Below are 16,317 nucleotides of genomic sequence, written 5' to 3'. Positions count from 1 at the left end.
ATGCAGACCTTATATCCGAGTGGGCTGCAGCGTGCTCCTTATGCCCCCCGTGGGCAAAAAAAAGTCCACAAGGCAAACATCCTCACATAAGTTTCATTTCAAACCAATGGCATCCAGACTGTCCACTGGTTCAAATTAATCACACATCAGTGATGCAAACGAGTGCAGCTTTATGAAAAAGAACAGACAAAGTTTAATTCACTGTAAAACAAATTGAACTAAAAAAAACATGATAAATTTAAAAAATAATAGAAACACTCATTTATTTTTTCATAATTTTAAGAATAGAATGGCCTGTTAAGTTCCCACGACTTCCAGACACTCAGCTGATCATTTATGTGTTTGTGAAACTGCTAACACGATAGCACCTAAAATAGCCTTTTGAGAATGAGTAAAACGCAAAGGAGAGGCTGGTGAGGAGAAAAGACTAGAGGGTTCTTTCCAGATGTGAATTACTTCTATGCTTCACCTCCGTGTGTTCATAGCGGAAACTCCCCGGTATTCCCCCGGGGGGCTGCCAAACGTGTGGTTAGGCCCACAAGAGAGAGGGGTGAGGGGTGTCAAAGGGGCTAGAGGTGTTGACATAACCTCCTACCACCACATTCACCTGCAAAGGCCTGCATGACTCCCGCACCACACCTGTCACGGGAGGCCAGCAGTGTGTGTGTGTGTGTGTGTGTGTGTGTGTGTGTGTGTGTGTGTGTGTGTGTGTGTGTGTGTGTGTGTGTGTGTGGATATGTATGACTTTGAGGTGGACAAAAAAAAAAAATGTGTGCAACAGAATGAAAAGGAGGGGGAGGATGTAAAACGACAGAGAGAGAGAGAGAGAGAATGGAAAAGAGAGAGGAAAATGAATGGAAAAATGTTTGACCGTAGCGCTAAAGCAAAGGATCAGATAAAAGTGATCACTTAGACAGGGACTACTTTGGCACATCTCCGCACGCCTAAACGCTTCCCCCGTGTCAGCACATTGGCTGCTTGTCAAAGAACAGAAAGAGAAGAGAGAGCGACTGAGAGACCGAGACAGAGAGAAGAACCAGAAGAGGGGAATCTACTGTATATGTGTGCAGGAACCAAAAAAAAAAAAAAACGGTCAGACGCAGGAGGAAAAGGGTGATGCAGCTGCCGTCCCGGAGATGTTGACGGTGTAAAATGCTCGTCTATACGCTACACCTCAAACAGAGGATGGTGAATACAGGTGAGTGACGCTCAACCAAATAAGTAGCAACAACCAGCGTAAGAAAAGGTGAGTTTTCTTCTGCTGGGAAATACCAAAAAAGGCAGGTCTTTAACTTTAATCAAAAATGAGAGAAATCCAGGTTAAATATTTAAGAGAGAGACAGAGAGACGAGCTGTTTGAAAGAGATGCTGTGTGCACATAAAAGTACACACGCGCACGCACACACACTGACGATGCACATCCTGGTCTTGATATTTGAGAACTCACAACAGATTCTGCTGCAGTGTTGATGTTGAGAGATAATAAATATTGCTTGTAACTGGTTTATTAATGCCACCAGGAGAAAACCGTTTCTCTAGCACTACAATCCAGGGCACACACCAACAGCGCTGTTCTGCTGTCATCCCAATACAACATCACTTGGCTTTTTTTTTAAATATGTTTCAATCAAACGTTTCTTTCAAGTCCTAGCTCATACATTTATTTCCTTAAGGAAATAAATTTTATTCATTGCTTGAAATAAAATTTTAAATTAGAATAATTACCCGTCTAATATGTTGCCCAATTTATCAATAAGGGTTTTTTTTTTTCTATCCACGTACCTTTTTTAATCTACATTTCATATATTGTATTTCATTTTCATTCAAGTGTGACTCATGTACCAGTGAGAGTTCACACAGAAATAGCAGAAAAAGTGGTTTAACTGATTTGATATCAGGCTTTATAGCTTCCATGAAAATATATCAAACTGTCTTTTAGACTGCGTGGAGGGGATGCAGAGAAAATATAGGTAATAACATTTAAGCAAAAATAATAAAACACTTTTACCATGTAATTTTACCATGAGTCATATTTCAATATCAGAATATAAAGGAGAACATTTGTGAGCATTATAAAAATGAATAACTACAGTGGGAAGTGTCATGATCAAACTTGTAATGTTGTTTGGGGTATATTGTAGGTGTATTCCTCCACTCTCTCTGCCCTATCGGACCGGCATTCCATGTCCTTATAAATAATTCATTTTTTAATCTGATTTCCCAGAGCGATTCTCAGCGTGTTAGTCACATATTCAATAACGGTGCACGGTGAATAATCTGGCTGTGTGTTTCCGTGATTTTCCCCCATGTTCGTTGGAGGGTGTGGGGGTGGGGGGGGGGAGTCTGTCGGAGTCTGAAAGTGACTGTGGTGGAGGTGGAGGGAGGAGGAGATGAGAGGAGTCAGGTGCATCATCACTCAACATCCCTACAGGTTGACAATGAACAGATGCATGCATTTCTGCTACACATCCATGTTTAGGATTACTTGTCTCTCTCATCTGGAGCCTGTACGTCAGCGCTGTCTCTCCTAGCACTCTCTCACAGCCACACATCTGGAGGGCCTGGGATGACTTGTTCAATGATTAAACAATTTCTCAGTTGACAATGAGAGGTAGGAAATTATCAAGTTCAAGGAAAGCGGGACAAATGCAGGGTATTGATTAAACATTTGTATTATGTACAGAGCTACAAAACAACTCTTGTACAAATATATTTTCTGCCTCTCTCTCGATTTCTATTGTAGAAGGCAAAAAAATGAACATTTACATGAAATATCTAAATAAGAAACACCCATAAGACGTCTTAGTTTCCATAGTTCCGATTTCTGGTTCTGGGATTGTTTCCAGTGTGTCCTCACAAAACCAAAAATGTGGAAAACAAGACAAATGATTTATAGTGGAATAAAAATTTATGGAAGAGTTTGTCTCTAATAATATAGAGCAAATATTCCATAGCAAAAAAAACAAGCTAAATATGTTGTGGGACTTTTTTTTTTTCTTCTTAAAGTACCACAAACTTGAAAGTGTGACACAAATATTCTGAGTGGTGGAACTGCCTCACCCCACCATGCCACTGTCCTCTCCCCCCATAGTGCCCTGGGCGCTGTTTCTACCAGCCACACTGTCTGGCCACAAACATGCAACTGTGGTTCACCAAGACCTCACAACACAGCAGGCACCCATTTCAATATGTTGCCATTTTGTAGCAGTCTCTCTTAAAAAAAAAATATGTATCTAATTTACAATCATCCTAATATCATTTTTTTTTTTTTTTTTTACAGCCGCAGGCAAGTGAGTCCCACAACAATAGAGCTGGAGGTCAGTGAGAGGGGTTGTGCGGTGTCAATATGAATAAAGGAGAATGCATCAGATGCCACAAAGAAGGAAAATTCCACAACAAGAAACGGTGCATCTAAACAAAGAGCCACAAAGGAGACATGCACATTAACTTCAACATTGAAATCACACCACATTTCTGCTACAGGCTGCAGGATTGGATGATCGTCTGTAATAAAAAAACAACACAACACAGAGAGGTAATAGGTCTGGAACCAGGATTTGTTTTTTCTGCTTTTTCTGTTTTGAAAACGGGAAGCTGAATCTCAAGCCTTGTGAATTAGTGAGTAGGTGGGTATGTGTGTATGTGTGTGCTCAAGGGAGAAAAACAGAGGGCAAAAAGTGCATCAATAAAGACAGAATTAGTGTATCTTGCTACTTCTGAAAGTGCCTCAACAAGACTAAAATGATATCTTTCAAACATCCAATTAGTGTATTCACTTATGTCCGCTCAGCAAGTTTGTTCGTATTCGATGGCATTGAGTAACTAAATATGAAGTGATGGACCTAACCCCTAACAAACCCTCATCTATTAACTCTATTATCATGCAATACTTTGTAACTTAGAAACTTAACCTCTGACCAGCCAGTGACACAAACAGAGACACAGAGTTAATGATGAAGAGGTCTTGTGGCAGGATGTCATGTGACTGTAATGGGAGAAAAGGAAGACTGACTCTTGGCTTCAGATTGGAACACTTTCTGGACAGCAAGTGCAAAACACTTTCACATCTGCGTGCGTGCGCACACAAACACACACACACCTGGAGCTGTGAGCAGTTTGATTCCTCAACAGTTGGCTGGAAAAACCTTGAGCACCCCCTAGTGTTGTTTTTCTATAATCCACAGGGCCACAATGATTAACATGGAAAAACGTGTTTTTGACAATGACACACACACACACACACACACACACACACACACACACACACACACACAGCTGCAGGTGAAAGTGCAACAACATTGGGAAAATATTATCCCTATAATAAATAAAATGAGGATTACATGTTTCCTCCATAAAGCACAGGCACATGACCTGTCCAAGCTACTTAAATATTTTGTAATTTTGATCCAACTAAGCAACAAACAGGTTTGTAAATTATCAACTTCAAGGGAAGGTCATGCTTTTTATACAACTTCCCATAGGCCATCACTTAAAAATTTTCCTTACTCTAATCCTAGGAGATCAGATTTGGATGATTTAATATGCACTTCAACACATTAATTTATTTTTTGGGCAATAACATTTCTATAAATCAGTGGGTTACAGCACCCCAGACGAAGGCTGACCTGAGGTCTTTCTCTCAGGCTAGCAGGCAAAGATCCCGGGTTTTGGATGGTGGGGTGTTATCCCAGGTTTTGCCCGGCGTCCAAAGCAAAGTCTTGGCTAAAGCCTAATGTCTGTTTCCATCCAGGCTCATGTAAATGTTTGTGATTAAAAAGGGAGATATGAGAGCCGAGGCGTTTCTGCAATCTTGCACATCCTAATTTGCTACTGGGGGAGTTAACACACCTGCCAGCTTCCTGCTGACGAGGGTGATTTCTCAACTGTTGTTGTTTGTGCCGTCAATTTAAGGAGAAGCAAAGACAGTGAGAAAGGGAGAGGTCCGGGCTGGGCAAAACAGCACACACACACACACACACACACACACACACACACACACACACACACACACACACACACACACACACAAACACAGAGATCCGTGGCTGCTGCCAATAACAGGCAATCCTAACATGTGAAAATGTTGACTGCTTGATGATTGATGGTAGTTATTTGTGGCTTTCTAACCCTCCTTCTTTGACTCCCCTCCCCCTCCTCTTTCTTCGTCGTCGTCCTCCTTTGCTCTGTCTCATCTTTGTGCTGCCCCCCCCCCCCTTCAGACAATGTGAAAATGATTAATAATGTGTAATGTTGTGTAAGCAGCCTGCTGTCCGTCATTTCTGCCTTGTCTGACAGTCTTCAAAAGCTGAACTCGGAGGACATGCATCTAACGCTCCAAACTCTGACTTTCAGGTAACGTTTCAAACTCAGGACAGAAACCAGATCTAAATATCGTGTTATACATAAATCACACAAGCCTGCAATAAAATATGAACTTCTAACAAATATAAACAACATCTGTAGACACTGAATGCAAATTGTGTGCCTTTGTATACTGTGCGCATAATAAGGCTCATACACACATTTTTAGTTGAGACAAAAACCTGAAGTTTGACACTTTTTGGAAGAAAAGCTCAATTTTTCATCATGTTTGTCTATATTTAGATGTTGGGACGGAGACAGACGTATAAATAAAGATGTGAATACGGAGACAAATGAATAAGTGGCAGTGTAGTTCTGGGTGTCTGCTATTACTGCCACACTGCCAGTTCCCCATCCATCACTCGCTAACACTGTGCATCTGAGTGTGTATGTGCATGTGTGCGTGTGTGTGTGTGTGCGTGTGTGTGTGTGTGTGTGTGTATGTGTGTCTGCGGGAGGAAGAGGAGGAGGATAAGGAGAGAGGAAGAGGAGAGGACATCGGAGGCCACAGTGCAAGTTCCTCATCCATCATTCTGTAAGACCAAACTTCAGGGTGAGGGGAAAAGCAGAGAAGAGATGTTTTCTCAGAATGATTCTTTGCTTCCTCCCCCTTTTCCTCGAGTAATCAATGAAGCAGAACGGTGCCCGTGTTGTTTCTACAGCCCTCGCCAGGAATTCCTCCGTTTCTTTGACTCACCCCTCTTCGGCCAACAGTCATCCTTTTCTCTGCTCGACCCTCGACTTCTTCCTTTGGCTGGTCTACAGACAGACAGGGGGAGGGATGTTGCGAAGAGAGAGAGGTAGGGAGGGGGAGACAAGACAGGACAGGGCCTTTAGTCTAGAGATCATTACCTTTACATTATTAATGTACGGCCAAACCACAAAGGACATTCACAGACAATGAGGAAGAGAGTGACTGCTTCTCTCTTCTCTACAGAGAAGCATAAAGGCAGAAGGTAGATTTCTGAATGAACCTACGTGGTGTGCACCTTTACTGCCGACCTAAGACCACTGCTGAACAGGACATTCAGTGCAAATATATAATATACACAAGTAAAATAATATTAGACCTCCGGATTTGGAACCAAAATGCGTCTGTAGAAACTGTCATGTACCAAAAACAGACAAGAAACGTTTGGTGTCAAGTTTTTAGTCTTATTCTCAGATTGGAAAGTTCCCGATTTTCAATTCAGTTTGCCAGTTTTGTTTTGGCATTAGTTCTTGTTCGTGTGATTGTTTTGGGACAACATTTGACATTTGAGAAGTTTGGCGTCATTTGTTAAACAAAAGAAGAAATGGACTTGCATGTTTATATTTGTCAAAGTCAATTATTGAGAAAAGTACCGTCTTGGTAATGATACTATTATCATATTAGCACTAGAAGAGAATAATTCCAAATAATACCCAGAAATATCATCATCATCATCAGTATGACCATACATTTGTAGAGTGTAAAAAATGTTAAAAAGAAGGTATTTACTTAATTTACTTATCAAAAGATAAATGAGATGTAAAATTAAAGAAAACTAGCTAAACATTTTTAAACCAATTGTAAGAAAAAAAAAAGTGTGAGAAGTGTGCATGTAGTCTGTGTAAGTGTGCGATGGGCATAAAGCAGGTTTGGCAGACACTGGGTGAAGCTGAGAGCAGAATTAAGGAGTGTGCTGTGTGTTTCATTAAATGCTCAATATATCTTGTGTTTTCTGGATCATTTAAGCCCCATTACAGAACAGTGGCACAGCTTTAATTTCCAAAGTGCCTTTCAAAAGGCATCACCTCAGGCGCTTATTCCTGCTCTCTCACACACGTATGCATACACACACGTATATGTACGGCGTGTACACATGTGCGTTAAGTCGTCTGCACGCTTGCACGCGCACAGATGCAAACATTTGTGCTAGCGTGCAAGAAACGCGGCTGCCCACACAGCTGCGTTTATACTCCCAAGTTCAACGAATAAAGACAATTGTTTGTCTGTAGTCTTACATCTTAAAGATTTATTTCTCTCGTTCTCCACATTGTATCTGCTTTTGTCCCCTCTGTGTCTCTTTGTGTAACAGATGACAGCAGCCTTGCAGTAGCTGGGGCCTCTGTCTTGGCTGCCGGACCCATTTGACTTGCCAGCTTGGCCGGAGGATGAACCCCGGGACTAACTGGAGCCAAGGTCAGAATCTCTCTGAGTGTGCGTGTGTGTGCGTGTGTGTGTGTGTGTGTGTGTGTGTGTGTGTGTACACAGAGATGCATTTGTCCATTTAGTTCAAGGTGTTAGTGCTGATGAAGTCTTGGTTACAGTATACTCATGGTACTAAACGTTACAGGAAAAATCTGTCCGTGCATTTGCGAATTTGATCGTGAGTGCTTGCATGTGGAGGTACGGGAGAAACGTGTGCTGAGCCAGCTGCAGATTGAAGGGAGGGGGAGGCAAGGGGAGTGTTGTTCAGAGCAATTGATACATTGCAAATAGAGTGGGCTTCCTGTCCGGGTTTTGTGGCTAAGGTGCTAAACGCTTCAGGAAACCAGATACACTTGCACATCCTCTAAAGCGATAGAGGGACAGGGTGGGAAGGTGGGGGGGGGAGGGGGGTGAAAGGAAAAGAGTAAGATAAAAAAGGTAGAGAAAGAGCCCATCACTCTTAAGGGCAGTCTACCCATTTTATTTTCATCCCAATTTTGTTCTCCTGCTTTAACAGTCCTATACCGCCCTATAATCTGAGATTATTTAAACCGGCACTCTAGCAGCAGTGATGGAGGTTTGAAATCAAAGAAGGGTTCATTTCTCAGAGAATGCTTTTGTCGTTTGTTCTCCTTCGCCTCTCTAATGAGATGGAATGTGGCTAAATTAGCAGCTGAGAGGCAAAGCTTCATTTACAAGACAATCAAATGATCCTTTACAAAACACACTCAATATGCATTAGATGTCGGCTTTGTGAATATAGGATGGCCTCCTTATGCACTCAAATGGGGAAGGGGGGGTGGGGGTGTTTGGATGTTGCGCGGTGGTGAAAAATGCCAAACTGAAATCATCCATCACAATGCAATAAAAAGGCCTGCAGCGCTCTGAGTGGGTGAGAGGAGTGAGATGTTTGTATTGGCCCACTGGGTTTCCCTCTGCGAAGGAGGGAATGTGTAAATGAACGTGTAAATGTTAAAAAATGTTCTTTTTATTAGACGAATTGCATCATTAAATCACATTATAAAAACAAAAAATGCACCATTAATTTCCTCCCCAAACAGCCGTAAGTACATGTCTCTCTGTCCCTGTGCCCATCTCTGTGTACCCCCATGGGGCGGCAATTCCAAAGCTATTTCATTCCATTATACAGATCAATCAGGTTGGGGGGAGATCTATGAACACATGTTTTGGGGATGAATGAGTCAGAAGGCAAACACAACAACTTCCTAATTGTGTGTAGGCTTTTTTCTCTGCCTACTAGTCAAACAGAGGTCCCGGCAAACAGGTAGTGTCTCCTTCCCACTCTTTGCCCTTCCTCCACCAGTACATGAAAGGTAACATGAATAATAGATGAGAGAGGTGATGAGATCAATCAGAGGCTATCAGTCTGGCAGATAGGAGTGGACAGAGTAGGACGTAGATTTGCACTGGACTAGAACAGCGGTGATAGCAGCAGAGGAGGTGGAGATAAGAAGTGCTCTATAGACTGGGGTCAGCTCGACTAGAGAGGCCACAGTGCAAATATATGCAACGAAAGGAATGAGAGGGGTAGAAAACTGCTAAAGGCCCCGCAAACACACACTGAGCACATCCCATCATAAACCTGCATCCACACCCATCTGTGCATGCATTGACCTCCTGCACCTCTGCACCGCACGTTCTCACATCTGTGACAATGCCACCGCGGCATGACAAATGTAAACAAAAGGTTCACCTATTCATCACTGTAGAGGAGGAGGGTGGGGCTAATTATACAACTGTGAAAATTATGACTTTCTGTTGTTTTGTTTGTCCTCCAAGAGATTACAATGCTGAGGATGGAGGCTTAGAGGGAAAGAAAAAAAATAAGCCTCGCAGCTTCTCTGTGAGGGGGCACATGAGGGCACAGGCACACGCGCACACACACAAAACAAACACACATATGCACACAAATACAGCTCGTGTCCCTGCCACCTATACCTTGTTCTCTGCTCGCAGGCATGATTAATCCAGTGCAGAGTGGGAAGATTTTGACCCTAAACAGAAAAGTCCTGTTGAGGCTGCGAGAGGCACTGATTTATTTGGGTACCACTCCGTCCGCATTAATTATCCCTGTGCAGGTGCAGGCCCAAATACCTCTTCCCCCAGCTGTAGCCCTACGCTGTTATACACTCACATACACACACACACACACACACACACACACACACACACACACACACACACACACACACACACACACACGCACACACACACACAGATGCGTGCACACACAAATAAATAAATAAACAAATAAAGCGCATGCAGCCTGCCCCCGTTGCCTTGCCATGCTGTACTTACATTGTCTGGGTGGCACAGAGAACATCGGCCGTCACGGCAGTGAAGGATTACGCGCCCAGATTTAGCACAAACGCAAATAACAAACCGACGGCAAACACAAATACATGCACGCAAACAGAGTTTGTCCTGGAGTGTTCTCTCATGCAGCGCAGGTATTCCTGCTTCCCCTTCACCTTCTTCCCTTCCTCACAAACCACTGGCATCTTTCACTGGAGTCGCCACACCACAATGGAAGTATACTCTATTAAAAGTCTTGAATTTAAACATTTATTCAAGAACTAAACTAGTTTTAGAGCCTTAAACTAAAGTGGGCTTTAAAGACCAAATGTAAATGTCCTCCTTCTGAAGTTATTGCCTGAGTTAAATTATATATTTTCTAATATATGATCATTATTCTAATAAGACGATACATTTTATCATATAATATTCTCTGAAGACGTGTGAACCACAGCAATCTGTTATAATCTATCATCTTATGTTTTGAGTGTAAAATCTTAATATGAAAAATAAGCAGCAATTACAGCTGTAAAAAGTTAGGTATTTTACTAATGATACTATGTATTTAGAGTAAAACTACACAGAAAACAAATGTAGGTAGTTGCTAAACCACCTCCTCTGTTCCCCACTTCAACTTAATCCGCTGAAACTTATCATCTACCTTCTCATCCTCTTTCTTCCTCCCTTGTTGGTTTTGTTGTGAAGTTAATGTCTCCAGGTGACACCAGGCTGGGAGTTACACCTGTGTTTGTATCTCTATGTGTGGGTGTGTGTGTGTGTGTGTGTGTGTGTGGGGTACAAGCAGCAGCTCCACCGCTGTGCTTCCCCTAGCAGAGCAAGTGGTGTGTAATGTGTCACTGAGAGCTCCACTCATTATGGCCTACATTAGCACCCTACCTCGCCCTGATTAGTCCCCCGCTGAGCCCAAATCCACAGTGCAAGTGTGTTTCTGTGTGTGTGAGGCCGAGAGAGAGAGACGAAGGGAGGGAAAGAGAGAGAGACATTTCTCCTCTTTAGAATGAACATTGTCTCTTCATCCCAGTGACAGCTTCCTCATTTCTCTAATACAAATGGCTGCCAGTGCTGGTCGGCATGCATCAGGAGCTTGGGAGTGGGCCCCATCACTGCTCCTCTGTCGTTCTCATTTATTACCCAGTTTGTTTGCACTCTTATCCGCGGCCTTGCCCTGCCAGCCCATCCATCAAACACGCAGACACACTCGGGCTTCACATATACACACACACACGTCTGCCCGCTGACTGTCACCACCTTGCCTTCCTGGACACCGAGACACATACATACTTACATACTGCTTCACTTATTTCTACACCCATATATGTTGCCCTAACAACACATCCAGGCGTAGTTCAAATGGTGAATTCTCACACGCTTCTTTTCCCTGTCACAGCACTCCATCATTGTCATCTGCTCTTTAGCTTCAATTCTTCCTGTACACTCATTTTCATCCTATAGTCACAAAATCCCCTAGAGGACAAGTGTGTATAATAGCGTGGCATTGATCAAATCCTCACTCATCAATATCAGTCAATATGTATAATCTTATAGATTCGTCAATCGATACTTTCACAAACTCCTGGCCACAGCCCAAGCTATGCGTCAGGGGAATCTCAGGAAAACACCAACATTGGCACAGAAGAAAAGAACAGTAAGCTGATCAAAGAGGAAACACTTGCACCAAATATTATGACATCACATGCAAACACAAAGGTACGGTAAGTAAAGCTTTAATTTTGAAATATCAAAATCTTATATTTAGCATCATAGAAGCTTTAACATAAGGACTTTGTCACAAGATGATCTGCCAAAGGTGCATGGAAACTTTTTTAAAGGAGCTATGCATGTACTCCAGCATTTCTACAGTGTTCACCAAATTAAAGATTTTAAGATCAAACAGGATGAAATAAAAAACATGGCTATAACAGTCAAAGAGTGAGGGAAACCATTGAGGAATGTAAGGTCTACAATTAAGTTAATTTATTGACATTTACAGTTCATCACATTTGACAGTACTTCCCGGCTGGATATAACAATAAATCATTAGACCCAGATAAGCAGCAGAAAATGGAATTAATAAATTAAAAATAAACTAATTTAATTAAAGCTTTCACTGAAATGGGCACTTTCTATTAGGGCTGCACAATTAAACAAAATATTATCAAAATCGCAATATGGCCAAGTGCAATATAAAAATCACAGGAGCTGCAATTTTTTTTTTTAATAAAAGGGAAAGTGTGTCACAACATACCATCAATAAAGCACTGTGGTGCTACAGAGATGCCCAAAACACAAATCATATTCTCAGATGTAAAGGAACATGCTTGTTTGGTACTCGACCCAGCCAAAATCAATCATATCATAATCATTATTATATTTTTGACAGTGAAAGTGAAAAGCAAAAATGACCATTCCAAATGAAATCGTGACTCATATCGAATCGCAATCTGACAAAAAAACTTTTTAATCACCTTCTAAGGCTTTTTTTCCCCCTGAGGGAACTAAATTGAGGATATACTTTCATTGTCCACCTGTTCAGTGCATCTCTTGTACCAGACGTACTAAGACCACAGCATAGATTTTTCACACTGTCTCAAGGTCACATCACTGACCAAAGCCCACCACCTTCCTGTAAAATGCTACTTCACTGAAGCCATATTTTTCTATCAAAGGGAGGGGCCAGCGGGAGATAATCAATACTGTTAATTATGTTTACAGGAAGACTCGCTTACATTGGCCCGTCAAGTGGGAAGGCATGGAAAAATAAATGTTAATATCCTGAGTATAAAGGATAAAACCTTGTGGCATAAATCATCCATTTATGAAAATATTTATTAATATTATTTCATAAGCTCATTAAACGCACAGGAGATTTAGATCAAAAATCCTAATCTGCTTCATTATGCAATGAGACATTTTTATAGACACTCAAACAAACCACTGTGTGCCCCCCCACACACACATACACATACACACACACACACAGAGCATGTTTGGGGGCCAGCTGCCAGCAAATGAAGGATCTCCCTCCCAATTCACTTGTTATTGTGCTGTCTGGGTGACAAGTATACCTATAGAGTGAGTATTTATTTCCGGAATGTTTTGTTCCGTTTTCCTGCAATGATGAATGTTTCTTTTATAAATCCATCGCCAGGCCTTTTAAACCATAAACAATATTTCTCCAGCCCAGATTCCTTGTGCAGCAGTCTTGGGGAACCTTGAGATTTCCAGGCTCTGATTTAATGGCTCGTAATTCTTGAAAGGCAATCCTTCTTCACCCTGTGACGCTCAGATGCACCATTCTTCCGGCAGCCCACCACGCTCGGCCTCAGCTCCCCTCTGGATCCCCAGGCCAGTCCAAACGCCAGTTAAAACTACTCAGCTGGAAACAGCACCATGCCCCTTCTGTCACTGGCATTGGATTATCTGCTGTGGGCTGACAGGACAGAGCTTCCTGTGGATGTGTGAGTAATGCTGTTGGGTTTGCTCTTAAGCCCGCACCAGGACCACACCAACAGGAAGATGTTGTTTGGATATGTACATGATGTACTAAGAATGTCATGTATTCTCTTTGTTTTGTAATATTTATGAAAAAAAAAAAAAAATCTATCCACAGCCTGCATCAAATATAGAGAATTGGATGATCGTAGGCGAGGCATCTCTGCTCTTTATTAACGAGTTTGTCCTTCACGACTTCAGTGGATCTCGTTTCCAGTGCTTATCACTTCTGAAACAACATAATGAAGTTCTGTGTCAGCTTCACTCTACTAACTGGTCAGATTCTTCTGGGCCATTGGTTCATGCTTTTTCTCATCTATATGCTTTTCTTTTTAAGACACACTCAACATTACAACATATCGCAAACAGGAGAAATACATCATTCACCAACCTGCACATGTGCAATTAGTTCTGCTCAACTGCACCATAACCCTGTACGCGACTCATGCTTTACCCTGAAAGCTCACATTTGAATGTCTTCGTTCATCACCTGGGATGTGAAAACAAAGTCGGAGAAAGTTAAAGTTGGCGTCTTGGTCACAGCAGTGTTGAAATCCTACTGCACCACGCAGTCTCTCCTGCCAGGCTGCTGACGGGGGCTGACTGTTGGACACCAGAGCTAAGAGTATGAGAGCGGCCAAGAGAAGTGAGTCACACTATCTCGCTCTGTCCCGCGTTGTGCTGCCCTCCGTCTACCTCTACACCCATCACTGCTAGTTTTGGGGATCTGTCATTGACTCACAAAATGCAAAATGTGAGTCAACTCGGGGTCTTCTCGACTGATGCAGCAACTCTTCAACTTTTAGGAGACACCCTTGGCGTCAAGTGTGTCAGTCTGGGGTAATAGAGTTGAAATACAAAGTAAGTCTTTACTCACACCTTGAACCATGGTTATTAACTCAGTATACTAACCAGAGCAAGAGTGTAGATACATTTGGGCAAACAGAAGATTTCTCTCCTGAGCGGTTAGATGTTAAGAAGCTACAAAACGTAAGTTCAGCAATATATTTTCTTTGCAACTGGCAACTGGTTTCTGGTTCAGATCCCTGGGATACAAAGCAGATGTCTTGTATTACAGATACAACAGGCACAAAGTAACTCGGACGAGAGGAGTAGATCCATGACAGACTGGAAGGACAGACTGCCTGGTAATACTGTCAGACTCCACAGGAGGACCTGACAGGACTCCTGGGTTACCCACAGATTTATGGGTTATCATTTTATATTCTGTAAGAAGATGTTATATCTTTACAGCTGTCAATGTGTTTTAATAGAGATCATAAGCAATATAGGCTGATGATGAGTTTTCATGATATTTACATTTTTACAACTTTACTGTGCAAATAGCACAGATCCAAAATCTAAAAACATTGATAAAAGTTACTTTATTAAACTTTAACTTAACCGCCTTTGTGGGCGTCTTTCAGTGTGGTGGCATGCAGAAGAGGCTAAGCTCAATTTAAAATGGCCAATAAATGTACCCAAGCAAGTCAACTAAGTACAAGGGAGAAACAACAGCAAGTTAAAAAAGCAATCATTAGGCTGGTATCTCTAATTGTGTTCCTTCCTCTCCTCATGTATAATCCCTAGTTCCTCACTTTGCCTTCATTAACAATGGATGAATTAATTAGAAACCTTCAAAGGATTTCTGCACAGTGAACCCAGGAGATAAAACACATCCTATTCCTCAGACCTGCTCCTTTCCTTCTATTTTCTTTTTTTTTTCCCCACTCTCTCTCCTCCCTCTGCTCTTAATTGTATTGTTTGCTTGTTATGTCGATAGCAGGATTAATTTCACTATAGATCAGGATTATTGACCTTCTCGTCAATGTTATTTCATTTCTGTAAGGTGCTAATTATAGGGAACAGGGGAAAGCAAATTGCGTTGTAACTTGCCTCACTTGCTTTCCAATAAAACAGAAAGAAAACAACATTAATTTCCTTTTCGCTGCCCTCCCTGGTAAGGTAAATTCAAACACTATCTCCGTCCATGGCATCTAGGAGGGACACTGTTACCGACACTGGACTTCATTGGTGGACTTTATATTAAAAACAAGTGTTAACTATTCTGACTCTTTCCCCTCCGCCGAACGCCATTCCTGTCACACTTGCTGCTCTTTTCTCTTTTCTCTCACTTCATTTGAGAGAGGGGGAGGGCACAGTTCATAAACAATTAACTGGCTGGATAAGTGATACACTCAAGCGCTAACAGACCTGAAAAACATTGTGTTATAAATTATGGTAATTGAGTGGAGGGAGGTGAGCATCAGGCCACTGAGACTGAGTAGGCACCATCTTAAAGCATAAAGCAGTAGCTGGAAGATCAGGTGGCTGGCACGTTTCTATCATTTCCTTATAAAAAAAGGCGAGACGGGGAATTTGAATAGACAATCACAGCCAACAAATCAAAAAAAAAAAAAAAAAAAAGCTTTACAACTGCCGTCACCTCACACCATTATTTAGTTTTGTGATTGTATCTACCTTCAAAAGGTCTACCCAAGTACAGCGAGCCCTAAGACCCTCTTATCCACCCTTTTCTCCCTCTCTCCACCCCTCCCTTCTCCCACAGTCCTCTAATGAACTGAAAGGTCACAGCACTAATAAAACTATTAGCAGAAATGAATCTCTCAGATGTGTTAATGCACTTTTAATTCCTGTTAGCAAATTTCATCCCCCAGCAGTTTGCTGCCCACTAATGAGAAATAAAACGCCCCGCTCTAGGGAAGGGGGATGGGGGAACGGGTCGATGCTCCGGCTACTCCACAGCAGACTCCTCACACTCTCTCTCTCGCGCGCACACACACACAAACACACACACACAAGTTATGTACACTGCACCTTACACACACCCTGGATGTGCTGGATGTTATTCACGGACCGAGGCCTGTTTTCAGCCCTGTGATTCTGCAGGGTTAATTAAAGAGCACATCTCCATCTGTTCTCATTCAGCCTCA

At 42.1% G+C, this 16,317-nt stretch overlaps 1 long non-coding RNA gene across 2 annotated transcripts in view; it reads right to left on the bottom strand.

Moving 5' to 3' along the window:
* LOC130175056 (uncharacterized) overlaps nt 1-16,317 on the bottom strand; it is a 57,658-nt gene that overhangs the window by 28,602 nt on the left and 12,739 nt on the right. For both annotated transcript variants that reach the window (XR_008828685.1, XR_008828684.1), the window contains exon 2: nt 6,059-6,120. This is a non-coding gene — a long non-coding RNA (uncharacterized LOC130175056). The remainder of the gene's footprint in view (nt 1-6,058; nt 6,121-16,317) is intronic.

This window comes from Seriola aureovittata, chromosome 9 (genome assembly GCF_021018895.1).
Source record: "Seriola aureovittata isolate HTS-2021-v1 ecotype China chromosome 9, ASM2101889v1, whole genome shotgun sequence".
Lineage (NCBI taxonomy): Eukaryota > Metazoa > Chordata > Actinopteri > Carangiformes > Carangidae > Seriola > Seriola aureovittata.
Note: the sequence above shows the minus strand (reverse complement) of the source record. Positions and strands in the feature narration are given on the sequence as shown.